The sequence below is a fragment of the Protopterus annectens genome, chromosome 9.part0 (genome assembly GCF_019279795.1).
Source record: "Protopterus annectens isolate FY-2018-M chromosome 9.part0, PAN1.0, whole genome shotgun sequence".
Lineage (NCBI taxonomy): Eukaryota > Metazoa > Chordata > Ceratodontiformes > Protopteridae > Protopterus > Protopterus annectens.
Genome location: NC_056743.1, coordinates 1,669,460,419 through 1,669,476,216, shown reverse-complemented (window position 1 = coordinate 1,669,476,216; position 15,798 = coordinate 1,669,460,419).

Genomic DNA, 15,798 nt, shown 5'->3' with positions numbered 1-15,798 from the left:
CAAGTCCAATGATGCATATAGTACATATATAGCTGTTTGACAACATTGATGGCATGGGCAACATTCTTGACAGTGTAGACTGTGCCACATATATGTCATGCACACCAGTCAACTAGCCTGGATTTTTCATAATGTCACATACAGGTATAGCAGTGTCCCTCCTAACACATCCAACAGATGTTACAGTGTCAGGATGGGGTGCTTGCTTACCCTCACAGATTGCTGACATGTCCTAATAGTTGTGCAAGTGTATTTGTGCAGAACCATCTATGATCATTCAGAATCACATATGTTTTGCCAGAGACATGGGATTACTGGTGGTGTTATTCTGATATTGTCCATGACTGAGCATGCTTTTTTTACTGTTGTCCATGGGCCTGTAACTGTGTCCCACTTGCTGGAGATCTCAGCTGACATTACACTTATATTCAGGCAAATAAGTTTGTACAGCTTCACAATATGCAGCCAAAACTAATTTTATATAACATTCCTGATAGATGTCCTCTCCATTGTTCATGTCAGGATGCTTATTTCACAAAGACATCTTTGCCATTGCTATGTAACCTTGTCTGACAGTCACATAATATACAATTTTACTGTGATGTCCATAATGTACCATGTTGCTAAGTGAATAGTGTTTCTGCTACAACTGGTTTTCATTTACATGCCCTCATCTGCTGTACATTACGACGTTTCACCTGTCTTCTTTCCTTGTGTTCATGCATGCAATTCATCTGTGTGTCCCTATGCAATATACATATTTCCCCTGTTTATTTTAAATGACAGTGCATGTACTCTTACAGATCATTTATACAACTTTTGTACAGACTAGCTGGAATGAGATTTCACAATACTCTGCACTTTATACACTGTCCTGTACTGTGTTTGTACCATATACATTACTATATAATAAACCCTGGTAATCATTGTGGCATTCCACACTATACCACTAACTTAGATTGCTGTACTGTAAACAGTTTTGCTATTCCTGTTGTTTTACATGATTTTCTAAGCAGCAACACTGTTGCCACCCATGAAACCACACGTGTTTATGTCTGAATGCCGTGTGTGACATGTTTATGGAATTACCACTGTTGTTCACCACATAAACAAGTAAATCCAATGTAGGCTGTGTGAGAAGCCTATATGGAGTTTATTGAATCCCAGTGTATGCTTTTTATACAAAAAAAGCAGTTACCTGAATGCCATTTTCAGTTGTTCTGAACTAGGTGCCTCCTCTTTACCTGCATAACCGTTTGCCATGCACAAGCCTGCTGCTTATGGTACCTTACTACTGCTGCCAGATGGCCATAATTAATGATAGTACAACCATCAGTGAGAGCTGCAGTGACAATATAGGTCTTTTCAACATCAGACCAGTACAAAATCACGTTGTCCAGAATGCAACATGCCGTAAACATCTTGCATGCAGTAGCTGGGTAATACTAAAAGCCACTCATAGACTTATCCAGGACTTATCTGAAATGAGATTTTAACGTGTAAAACACTCTCCCAATGACAACATGAGTTTGTGGCTTTATCTTCTGCAACTCTTATAGAATTTCTCAAAGGTATTATGAGCCATGGCTCCTGTAGATACCCAGAATCACCTGAAAAACAGAAAAAACAAAGAGAAAAGGAAGGGAGACAAAACAAAAAAGTGTTTAGTGTTAAGCAATACACTTTATTTTCAATAAGTAATTAAATGATAACAACAACAATTTCCATTTATGAATAAGATGACCATTGGACATTCTACCATTCAGGTTTAGTCAGCAGAGTCTGCTAGACTGACATACATAGGAATCATGGGCACTGCTGGGCAGACTTGCTGATGATGCACCACCATGCATAACATACCACCTGACAGTTGATGGAATGGTAGCACTTCCTATTGTGGTACTGCCCCCCCCCCCATGAACCTGATGGGGACCTAATGGCAACATGGGTGCAATCTATTGCACCAAGCTCCTCAGGAAAATGTGCCACCCCATAAAAGGCATGCATAATACAAGCTCAAAACTGAGGTGACACAGGGAAATTGATGATCTGAGCCACACTGTCAAGAATACATCCAGGAACTGCTGATGTGTCCGTATCCTTGAGGCAGAAGCCTGGGAAATAACCAGCAGGTTCCCATTCAATCCCTAAAGGGTTCCTGAGGCAAGTATAGTTATAACTATATATATCTTAGTTTCCAGAAGGATAGAAAGGCCACACATCACCCCAGTACCTCTGTGTGGGCAATACATGTGCAATAAGACCCTGACAATATCCGTGTTCACTATGAACTTATTAAGCATTTCCTGATTACCAAAATTATGATGAGTTATTTTCTACCTCTTTGCCATCTCGGCTGGTGAGTTCTGCTGAGTGCAAGCAGTTTTGTCTTGGCAAAGGCAAACAGATGACACTGGGAAACAGCAAAGCTATCTACAAGAGACAGAGAGAGAGAGAGAGAGAGAGAGAGCAGTTTCACTTATGACAAAGTAGATAGAAATGGTGTGATTCTGCATTGTATAACATATCTGCAGACAACATGGACAGATGTCAAAATATGACTATGATTTGCAAACAGGCAGGAAGAGGGCTTATTAGCATACTGAGCTTTGCAGCATTTCTCATTGCCACTTCACAGGACCATAGGATCATAGGAGGTCATTGGGCTAATAGCCCTGGGTCCCTTACTTGCCTAGCAAAGAGTTTATCCCTAAAATCAAAACCTCAGTCAGCATCTGTCACCCCTGTCAATGAGGGACAAAAGTGGAACCCCTAGGACAAATTTGTGGTTTCCCATCCTCTCATCAAAGTTGCACTTGAAGATGGTCATTGAGGTATTCTCTTTGACGTGTGTGGGAAGTCTGTTCCAGAGATGTGGCAACCTCTGGAAGACAAACCTGTCCCTCCAGCAGGTTTTGTTGATGTTGTATATTAGACTCAGGCCTTTCAAGCAGGTAATGCATGTGGAGTTGCAGATATGGAGCATCTCAAGAAAGGCACGGTCTGAGATTGCCTTGTAGGCAAGACACAGATTACTTATGAGCAACCTGTACAATACCAAGTAGACTGATAGTGATTTGAGCCTGTCCTCATAGGGCAGATGTTGGAGGCCATGGATTCTCTTTGTGAGGTATTTCTGTGGCCTTCCCAGTTGGTGCAGATGTTTGGAGAGGTACATACCAAATGGGGCATTATACTCAATTATTCGTCTAATGAGGAAGGGGTATAGAGAGGTAATAACCTACTTTTTTCTGGATGCAATCCCTTTACTTACTTTGGTTTAGTATATATACTGTGACAGTGAATGTGCATTTTGAGTTTTATTCTGTTGTCTTAACAACTAAGGCTTAAACAGAGATCTCATATTTGATAGGTCTGTGATGATAAACATGGTATTACGTGAGAATACCTAGTTAGGTAATATCATGGCATACAAAGCAGTTTTTACAAACAAATATGCATATGCACTTCAGAATACTTACAGTGCACAGAGCAGAGACCGATCAGCATTTAATATCATATCCTTCCCTCCCAAGCTATCAACATTACTCCTACCCTTAAATAACCAGATTATGATGCAAAATCTGCCTTATTTATGAGATGGCCTGAGTTAGTTCAATCAGTGGATTTAAGAAACAATGAAAACACACAAACAATAAAATATAATCTTGAAACAGAATGTAGAAATATAATCTGATTAAAGATTAATAAATCCTTCACTGAACCATGATAGTACAGTCTCAGTAGAATTACTGGAATATATCTTATTTGCTGCACAAAATCTGTTATTGCAGAAATATTATTGCAGTATCCTTGCCTACTGCTAAGAATTTATTTGGTTATATTCACTTATTTGCATTTATAACTCAGTCTTAATATATTTTATAATATATTTTTCTTGCTGATGAGAACTTTTAGATGTTGAGCTGGTACCAAGAAAAGCATTTTTATTTATTTAGTGTAACACCATCCATAGTATAGGAACCAGGAGAAACTTTCCATCTACAGTTATTGAAATGACAGGAGTCTGTCCATATCCATTACCAGAAGTAACTTTCTGACAAAGCAGCTACTATGCTTACCTTGTCAGAAATGCTCCTCATTATTATGACTGCTAATTAATTACTTAGAAGATGTGGCATGAAAACACTCCATCTGTTATCAAAGAAATCTGCTTTTATTAGATAAGCTATAGAGAAAATGTGATATGAATTCATATATATCAATTTATATGTAATAACTAAAAGTATAAAAGAAAATAGTTCATTTATTAGTAAGGATGAGCATAACAAACAATTAAGTGATGCATTTGATTACAATATAAGAGTTCACAGGCATGTATAACAATGATAAATACTGGACCATGTGCATTAAAATTAGATTAGCTTCCACTCAAACAATATGGAATCCAATTATTTTAAAAGTCAACATGAACTAGTATTTTCTCTGGCAGCCTGAAATGTTGCAGCCAGGGCTTTCTTGAGCACTCTTTTTTAGTGATTTTTAGTGTCTCAGCAGGTAACCCACTTGTAATTGGTGCTGGAAGATCAGAAGGTTATAGGTTCTATTCTCATCTTTAGAGTACCCTCTAGGGTGCCATCTTTAGGATTAAATGTTACAATGAAGTCCAATATGCTTGAGTTGGTGGTAGTTCAGGTCACTGTAAGTAATCCTGCGGCACTTATTGAAAATAGTAGGCCTACTATATTTGTATATTTAAATACTTACATTTTACACATTTTCCATTATTTTACACATCATATAGAACTTTTATATTTTTATATTTGTCTTGTCACAATTTACTTTTTATTCACATCATCCCTTCCATCACAACCATTTTTTTTATTTTCATAACACATCATCATCATTGTGAAGATTGGGTGAAGATAGGTGAAAGCTGCCAGCCTAGCCAAATAGAATTTTGGAGATAATTCTGTCATCTGTAAACATTAATGTAAACCACAGGTTTGTTGTCTTAAATGGTAAAAATAGTGTTACACATGAAACTTGAAAAAATGTAGCAACAGTGCACTCTACTGACCAAGTAAAACATGTTGTGACCCTTTGATCTAAACACGGTGCCGAAATGTCTAAATGAAGAAATTCTTTCTTTTGTTTTAACCAAGAGTTAAATTGCTAGATTTAAACATGCGTATATATTTTTATTGCTCTGCTTCCTGACCAGCTGCAAGATAACAAAAGCAGATGTTAAAAATGTAAATGTTGAGTTTCTGTTAGCTTGGGAACCCAGGGAAGTGTGAAGAATGATGTAATGTGAACCAGGAATGTGATTTTAAAACAAAGAGAATCAGAGAGCATTAACCTTGACCATCCAACTCAGCACTGCCTTTGCTCTATAAGCAAGTTTATCTTAGACATGTGTTTTCTCATAGAAATAGCTAGAAACTAGAACAATTAGACTAAGTCTTTTTCTGTGATGTCAGAACTGTACTAATGAATTATTTTAAGTATTTCTCTGTGATCTCTGAACTCTTGACTAGCACTGTGTAGTAAGAAGTATTGTCTTGTGTTTTTAGTATTTATTATTAAATATTTTAAACCTTTCAACTGTGGCTGTTTTGTGTAGAGTTAATTTCAGCTCTTTAGAGTATGTGCATGCCTTTGGTAGAATTGTACAAAACCACTCTAATAGCTTTAGCCCTGGGCTGTACTACCAATTGGATAATAATATTGCACAGTAATAAATGGACACCCTTTTAAGGGCCTTTGAGTAGCTGATAAATATTAGTGAGTGTTGGCAACTGGTACTACCTTATAGTCTGGGAAAAAGGGGCACAGCTGGAAAACCTGTGCCAGCCATCCCCAGAAGTGTCTGTGTGGTTGTATAAACTATTTTCAAAGTGTGTGGTTGTGTGTTTCATCTACTTGGGAAGGGAAAAGAAGCACTGGTTGGACAGAGAGGGTGCTGGAGGTTTTAGCTTATTCACTACGCTGAGATCTGGACCCTATAGCTGTGCCAGTGGGGAGTCTTATTGGGGACCTGGATAGCAAGCGAGCGACCATCCCCGGACTGACTGTGATCTCTGTGTGCTCTTAAGGGAAATTGCACTTGACTGTGTGTATTTGTTATCCTTTCCTCCTATATGAGATGCCCCTCACTAGTATTAGTGGTGAGGATTGAGGCTCCTTGATTGCTGGGCCAGGGCACAGGTGTCACATATTAATTGTTTGGCAGTGGTGGGATATCCACACCACATATTAATTGGTTGGCAAATACTAATTGGTTTGTAGTGGTGTGGGTAGAGTGAATTCCTGTAAATTGTGTACAGTGAGCATTGGAGGTGTTTTGTACTCTAAATCAGCCACACAGTGAATACTCAGAGTTGAGATCACAACTGTTTTATGTCTTTTGTTAGCTTAGTTAGTCAGCCGAGGTGTATGGAAAGCTAACAGGGAGCCAAGTGGCAGAGAGGAGTCAGGCTAGGGGACTGGTGCATGGAAACCTGACTAAGGCAGACCTGATTGCAGCCTTAATTACAGCTGCATCAGAAAACAGCAACCAGAGGACAACCAGACTGTCAGTGGAAATATAATACCCCTCGGAGAATAGACAGCTCAACTTTTCTGCAGAGGACTTAAAAATCCATCTGGAGCTAAAGAGACTTGAGTTGGAGGCCAGGTGTTTGGAGATAGAAGCTGAGGAAAAGGAGCAGCATAGGAGGCATGAGAGGGAAATGCTGACTCTTCGCCAGACTCATGGAGGTAATGGGGAAGGGAGTAACTGGACCCCAGAAGCACAAAAGGTAATTTCTTCCACAGTTTAAAGAGGGGAATAATTTTGATAGTTTCATTCATATGTTTGAGAGGGTATACAAACTGTATAGTGTTGACCAAAGGCTCTAGGTACAGTTCCTGACCCCCTTACTCCATGGTAAAGCTGTAACTATTTTGTTAAAAATGTCTGATGTTGCATGTTTTGATTATACTGCTGTTAAAAATGACTTTTTAGAATTGTTTAAGCTACCACCTGAATCTTATAGGAAAAGGTTTTGTGAGCATAGATGCAAAGCAGATGAAAGTGTGCATGAATATGTTGCTGAACTGAGCACTTATTTCCATAGGTGGGTGAGTGGATATCAGGTCATCACTTTTGAAGGGCTGGCAGACCTTTTGCTGAGGGAACAAGCCCTTAGCACTTTGCCTGCGGACATGAGGATCTAGTTAGCTGATAAATGTGCTACTTCAGATGAGTTGGGGAAGAAGGGAGACCTATACCTGGCAAGCAGGGCAGCCCTGCACAGGAAGGTGACCCCCGGTACTGCTCATGGGTCTAAACAAACCCATGGTGGTCAGCAGAGACTGCCCCAAGAGAATCTGCCAGTAGAAGGGGAAGCCACTAGTCCAGGTACATGTCCACGAGCTAGGGTTAAATGTTTTGAATGCAACCATTGGGATGATGTGGCATACAGGTGTCCACGGAGGCAAGGTGGGGAAAAAAAGGTGAGGGAGCCAGTAAGTGGGAAAGACAAAATGCCAGCAGTAGATTGTCTTGAGACAACAAGGGTACCAAATTACCATCCTGCAGATGTCTTAATAGGGAAGGATTTGGATAAGGCAGTACCATGTGTTTGTGCAGTTACACACAGTCAGGCTAGGAGACAAGCATGTGGGTCTGGAAGTCTAGGGAGACCAAGACAGACTGCATACTTGCAACCAGGACTGGTGAGGTGGTTACTTCAGGGAGGGAGCTACCCAGTAGCAGTGAGACTGAAGGTGAGCCACAGCTGCTTGGGGGTACTGATGGTCCCTTGTACAGAGTGACTACAAAGGTAGAGGTGAGTAGTATTACCCAGGCTGACAGTGAAGCACCACTGTCGGAGGAAGGCAGACTTCCTGTGGAAGGAGAGCTGGGAAGGGTTACAAGGAGAGAGTTGAGACAGGCTCAGCTCTCAGACCCTACATTGCAAGGCTTGAGGCAGGTAGCAAGGGACACACCTGATTCTCAAGGAAAGGGGGAATCTGTATACTAGGACAAATGGTTACTATATGACAGTGGATCCCTGAGGGAGGGCTAGAAGGTGAGAGAGTACAGCAGTTGGTAGTGCCTAGAGCCTATCATCTGGTGCTTCTAGCCATAGCTCATGATATTCCCTTTGTAGGTCATATGGGCATAAAACATACAAAGAGGTGTATTATGCAGAACTTCTATTGACCTGGAATTTCTAGAGATGTAACAGGGTACTGCAGGACATGTGAGCAGTGCCAAAAGGTAGGCAAGGCAGGAGACAAGGTGAGAGCTCCTTTGATGCCTTTGCCTGTGATTGAGGAGCCATTTCAGAGGGGAGCTATGGATATTGTGGGTTCTCTGAGTACCCAAAGTTCCACAGGGAAAAAGTATATCCTAGTCATGGTGGATTATGCTACATGATACCCTAAGGCAGTGGCTTTGTCCTCCATTGAGGCAGAGAATGCGACAAATGAGTTCTTAGAGATTTTCAGCAGGGTAGGTTTCCCAAAAGAAATACTGACTGACAGAGGTGCCAATTTCATGTCAGACCTGCTGGCTTGTCTGTGGAAGTCCTGTGGGTTGAAGCACATGAAGACCATCCCCTACCATCCCCAGACTAACAGTCTTGTTAATAGGTTAAACTCTACAATCAAGTCCATGCCACGGGCATTTGCAGATCAGTTTAAGAGGGAGTGGGACAAATATTTGTCCCGTCTGCTGTTTGCTTACAGAGAGGTTACCCAGGAATCCACAGGTTTTTCACCCTTTGAGTTGCTGTATGGGTAAAGGGTGAGGGGACCTCAAGATTTAATTTGAGATGAGTGGGAAGATGAGTGTGAGTCTCAGAAGGAGTCTGTTGTAGCATACGTCCTAAGCCTCAAGACAAGGCTCAGGGAACTCATGGGCTAGGCCCAGGAGAACCTTGTAGAAGTCCAACAGCAGAAAAAGGTGTGGTGTGACAGGAATGCTCAAGCTAGAGAGTATGCTGTGGTGCAGCAGGTAATGGTTCTCATTCCTGTCAGATACAACAAGCTGCAAGCAGCTTGTGAGGGACCCTACAAGGTGGTAACAAAGTTAAGTAATGTTAATTACATGGTGTTACTGCTAGGCAGAAGGCAGGGGCACAAATTGTACCATGTTAACATGATGAAACCTTACCATGATAGGGAGGCCCTTGTGATGAGCATTTGCAGTGGATTGCAGAAGGAGTCTGAGGGTGATCTGGGGACTGATCTCCTCAGTAAGGCTCAGGCTGCCACCTCAGTGGAAGGGGTAGCAATGTCCCAGCAGATATCTCCTACCCAGGTTTGAGAAATCCGAGCAGTGTTGCAGGAATTTGGGGACATGTTCATTGGGAAACCAGGGTGCACTCACCTGGGGCAGCACCAGGTGGATACAGGACCCCAAAGGCTATTAGGCAGGCCCCTTATAGCGTGCCTGAGAGAGTCAAATAGTCTCTGAGGGAAGAGGTACAGGAGATGTTAAAACTAGGGGTAATTCAAGAGTCCAACAGTCTCTGGGCCTCCCCAGTGGTGCTGGTGCCAAATAAGTATAGCAGCACCAGGTTCTGTGTAGACTACAATAAATTAAATAGTCACACAGGGTTGGATGCTTACCCCATGCCTAGGACAGATGAGGCCCTAGAGCAGCTGGGTGGGGCTACGTATCTTACAACCATTGATCTTACCAAGGGTTACTGGCAGGTGCCCTTGACTCCCAGTGCTAGAGAGAAGTCAGCTTTTGTGACTCTTTTGGCTTGCATGAGTTCACAAAGATGCCTTTGGGATGAAGAATTTCACAGCAACATTCCAGAGGCTGGTAGATCATATCCTGGCAGGAGTATGAGGGTTTGCCCTTGCTTACCTAGATGGTATTGCCATCTACAGCCATTCCTGGCCAGAGCACCTTCAGCATGTCAGGGAGGGGCAGGGAAGACTACAGAGGGCAGAGTTGAGCATTAAGCTGAGTAAAGGCCAGGTGGGTATGGCAGAGGTCTCCTACCTAGGACATAGAGCGGGGAGTGGTAAGATAAGGCCAGAACCTGCCAAAGTGGAAGCCATTCAGGCATGGCCTGCACCTGTTACCAAAAAGCAGGTGAGGACATTTTTCAGGACAGCAGAGTACTATAGAAAGTGCGTCCCCAGTTATAGTACCATAGCTGCTCCTCTCACAGTCCTAACAAGGAAGAACAGGCCAGATAAGGTAATGTAGACCCCAGCATGTGAGCAGGCATTTCAGAAGCTTAAAGAAGCTTTGGGAGGATCCCCTGTGTTAGCCAGTCCAGATTACAGCAAAAAATTTGTTGTGCAGATGGATGCTTTGAACCATGGGGTGGGGGCTGTACTTAGCCAGATTTCTTCAGAGGGGGAAGAGCACCCAGTGGTTTATCTCAGTCATAGGCTCCTACCCAGGGTTGAATGCTATGCAGCTGTAGAAAAGGAATGTCTAGCCATAGTGTGTGCACTGCAGAAACTTCAGACTTATCTATATGGAAGGAAATTCACTGTTATGACAGATCGCAGCCCCCCTAACATGGTTAAACAGAGCCAGCCGGCAAAATGCCAAGTTGCTAAGATGGAACCTGGGGTTGCAAGCTTATGATATATCTATGTAGCACCACAGTGGGATTAGCAATGCTAATGCAGATGGGCTCTCAAGACAGAGAATGGGGTAAGGTATACTCATATAGACCTAACTCCCTCAAGCATTTCTCAAGGGTCACTTGAAAAAGTAGCTTGAGTTTCCAGGGGGGGAGATATGTGAAGATTGGGTGAAGATAGATGAAGGTTGCCAGCCTAGCCAGATAGAATTTTGGAGATAATTCTGTCATCTGTAAATATTAATGTAAACACAGGCTTGTTGTTTTAAATAGTAAAAATAGTGTTACATGTGGAACTGGAAAAAATGTAACAACAGTTCACTCTACTGACCAAGTAAAGCATGTTGTGACCCTTTGATCTAAACACAGTGTGAAATGTCTAAATGAAGAAATTCGTTCTATTGTTTTAACCAAGAGTTAAATTGCTAGATTTAAACATGAAAATGTATTTTATTGCTCTGCTTCCTGACCAGCTATAAGATAACAAAAGGAGATGTTAAAAATGTAAATGTTGAGTTTCTGTTATCCTGGGAGCCCAGGGAAGTGTGAAGAGTGATGTAATGTGAACCAGGAATGTGATTTTAAAACAGAGAGAATCAGAGAGCATTAAACATTTTTGTCTTGAATATCCAACTCAGCACTGCCTTTGCTCTATATGTAAGTTTATCTTAGACTTGTGTTTTCTCTTAGAAATAGCTAGAAACTAGAAATATTAGACTGTGTTTTTCTGTGATGTCAGAACTGTACTACTGAATTATTTTAAGTATTTCTCTGTGATTTCTGAACTCTTGACTAGCACTGTGTAGTAAGAAGTATTGGCTTGTGTTTTTAGTATTTATTATTAAATATTTTTAAACCTTTCAACTGTGGCTGTTTTGTGTAGAGTTAATTTAAGTTCTTTAGAGTATGTGCATGCCTTTGGTAAAATTGCACAAAGCCACTCTAATAGCTTTAGCTCTGGGCTATACTACCAACTGGATAATAATATTGCGCAGTAATAATTGGACACACTTTTAAGGGCCTTTGAGTAGCTGATAAATATTAGTGGGTGATGGCAGCTGGTACTAATGTATAGTCTGGGAAAAAGGGGCACAGCTGGAAAACCTGTCCCAGCCTTCCCCAGGAGTGCCTATGTGATTGTATAAACTCTTCTCAAAGTGTGCATGTGTGTGTGTGTGTGTGTGTGTGTGTGTGTGTGTGTGTGTGTGTGTGTGTGTGTGTGTGTGTGTGTGTGTGTCAGCTACTTGGGCAGGGACACAAAGCACTGGTTGGACAGAGAGGGTGCTGGAGGTTTTAGCTTGCCCACTAGGCTGAGATCTGGACCTTATAGCTGTGCCAGTGGAGAGTCTTATTTGGGACCTGGAGATCAATTGAGCGACCAACCCCAGACTGACTGTGATCTCTGTGTGCTCTTAAGGGAAATTGAACTTTACTGTGTGTATTTGTTATCTTTTCCTCCTATATGAGAAACCCTTCACTAGTGTTAGTGATGAGGATTGAGGCTCCTTGATTGCTGGGCCAGGGCACGGGCATCACAATCATCACCACCATTAATATCATCATAGTCATCATCATCATCATCATCACCACCACCATCAACATCATCATAATCATCATCATCACCACCATCATGAATACCATCATAGTCATCATCATCATTATCATCACCACCATCATCATTATCATCATAGTCATCATCATCACCACCATCAGTATCATCATAGTCATCATCATCATCATCATCATCATAATCAACACCATCAGTATCATCATAGTAATCATCATCACCACCATCATCAGTATCATCATAGTCATTATCATCATCACCATCATCAGTATCATCATAGTCATCATCATCATCATCACCACCATCATCAGTATCATCATATTCATCATCATTATCATCACTCCCTAATGTATTGCATGACACCTTTTCACATCTTCTTCCTGTATGTGCCATTTGGAAAAGTAATATGTTATCTCATGTATGAGTTTTGCCTTGCTATCTCCTTTGTATTTGCCATGCAACACTATGTTCACATCAATTTCTTCAAAATACTTTCATTTATATTTCTCATTAAAAATAGTCCAGAATATCTAATTTCTTTTATAGTCAAAAGCAATATTGAGATGTCTCTCTCATATTACAAATATGGAGCAATCTCTCTTACATTATCTTATATTCCATACTGCCTTTAACAGGCAGTTTTTTAAACAAAAATACATCTTCCCCTTATAAAACCCTTCAATTTTCATACCATTCTTTTTTGTGTTCACATCATTTTCATGGATATATAAAAATGTTTTCCATCATTTTTTTCATGCACCATCTTATCCTTTCTTGTTTTACCTTATCTACATTTATTTTACACAGTACATTTTACTTCATAGCATTCTGCTTCCTTTGTTCATTTTTAAGTTTCTGTTTCTCTTTACTTCTTCCCGTTATATTTTAAAATCAATAATATCATGATTGTTGTATTTATTCATTTTTTTCATTTGTTACTATAAATAGATGTCAAACAATCTATAGGATTTATGAAATGTGTTCCCACGTTCCTTATCATAATGCATTACCACTCCATTGACAGGATTTGTTTTTTACCTCCCCAAACATTAAAGGAAATGTCTCATAATTCCTTCTCCATGGAACTGGGAAACATACACACCTCTCCTAAATATGCCGTTTTGAAAAACGTGTTTAATCTGCATATGTTTTCCTGAACAACAGTTGAAACATTATTTCATTTTGTCAACCTAAATTCCCATTATTTTCCTTCATTGTTCTGGTGTCACTTGATATTTCCTAAATGTTATTCCTAGTCCACTTATTTTGTTTTTTAACATATATTGGCATCAATTTGCATTGCTTCCTCAAACTCTTTAAGTTTTGGTAATTCATCTTCTTACTTCACCCAATAAATGTTCATGTGTTTGCTATTACTTCCATCATCCAAGCTCTGTTCTGAACTACCAATACTATATCATCTGCATATGAAACTAATATGCATAACCACACTCCATTCATTACTTCCCATCTTGCATCATTTAAATCTATCAAACATTAATGGATCCATCATAAGGCATACACATATTCAAATGGAACCCTTAATTTAACCTCTTACCTATTCTTATCATTTTTCCCATCATTCTATTGATTATCACTGCTACCGTAGGTATGTCAGATATTGACCTATTTGCATATACCAGTTTCTTTCCAATCCTGTACTCTTTTAAGATTATTGTTATTTCTTTATGGTCCAATCCCATACTCTTTTAAGATCATCATTATTTCTTTAGGCCCAATCCCAAACTGTTTTAAGAACATCATTATTTTTTATGGCTAAGACTAGTACGTGGGACCTGTCCTCTTGACCCGTTTTCCCTCATTAGACAATCTTTAGCTACTTCAACTATAGTTAACCTATCGGTCATCCATAGGTTCACAGGTTCATAGGTGTTTACTAGACTAATGACCACAAGGACCTTTCTAAGCCTAGCCATGCATCGCAATTCTCTTAAAAGTTCTGATACCCTTGATACGTGTAAGAATGGGGGCTGGAAGATGAACCATTTACAGGTTACCTGTTTGCATTAGAGACATAGGTGCCAAACCTGGGATGAATTTCTAGTTTTCCATCTAATTGTCCAAGTTGCACTTGAATTGGGTTAGGGAGAAACTCTGTTTCACTTGGATGGGAAGCCTTTTCCATAGACGGTGTAGTCTCTGGGGTACATACCTTTCTCTCCAGCAGGTCCTATTTATATCACAGGCAAGGTTTACGTCTTTAGAATGTGTAATTCTGGTACTGTTTGTTTTGTGGATATGCAAAATAACTTTCACAGTGGAGTCTGATAATGCCCTGTATTCCAGGCATAGATCTCCCATCAAAAGCCTGTAAGAGACAGAATACAGGGATAGGGCCTTGAGGCAGTCTGCATAGGACATATTACTTAATCCTTGTATTCTTTTAGTAAGGAACCTCTGTGGACGTTCCAGTTGTTGGATATGCCTGGTTAGGTACATACCAAAGGGGGCATTGTACTCAATGGTAGGTCTGATGAATGATGAATACAGTGGAACAATGACTTCTTTGGACTTAGATGCCATACCTTTGTTTATAAGTTGTGCAACATAGAATGATTCCCTCACCTCTGTCGACACATGATGATCAAAGGCTAAATTACTATCTATGTGTGTCCCTAAGTCCCTGACAACTAGATCAACTCTAAGGAGTGTGTTGTCAATATGATAGCTACCAGAGATATATGACTTCCCAAAGGATACTATTATGCATTTCTTGGCATATAGTTTTAGTCCATGGCTCTGACATCAGTTGTTTGTCTGTGTCAGCCCCTCCTGGAGAACATTTACGTCAATGACAGCTCCTAATTTGCAATCATCTGCAAATTTAGTCAGCCAGAGACCACTGACATTGGCATTGACTTATGAAATGTAAATGCCAAAATAGGAGCAGTCCAAGCACTGATTCCTGAGGGGTTCCACTTGTGACTGGCCTGCTTGTACAGGTGAACTTTCCAATTCTAACTTCCTGAGTCCTGTCTGTGAGCCAGTTTGCTATCAACCGGGTGGCATATGGGTTTGTACCTAACCTCTTGAGTTTGTCAACAATGCCTGAGTGGGGTATTGTGTCAAATGCCTTGGCAGGTCATCCAACTATTCTTTGTCCCATACAAACCATCACACATTGCCTCTACCACAGCAATCTGTGTTTCTTTTCTGAATTATTTTAGTGTATATTTTATAATGCAATGGTATAAGCTTCTATTTTATTTGATTTCTTTCCCATTTCTTCCAAGTAAACTTTATCACATGTCTGCAGTCTTTCCTTCTTGTATACTTTTATTCATTCATTCATTCACTACTTCAAAAACATCTTCCTTTTCTTACTCAGAGATCAGCTATCCTAGTCCATCTAGTCCAGGTATTGAATATTTTTTCCCTCATTTATTATATATTTCAGTTCTGCTCTTATAATGTTACTTTCCAGTTTTTATCTTCTTCCTCTGTTTTTCTACTTTCCAAACTACTCCTCACCCCTTTCTTTTCATACATAGTTTCCAAATACCTTTCCATAATCCCTATAATTTCCTCATTTTTCCTTACCTCTGCATTCTCATCTTCCATAACATCCATTTTTCCTTTCGATACCTTTAACATATTTTGTTAGAGAAGATGAAACTGCATTGTTTCCTCTCAGAATAGACA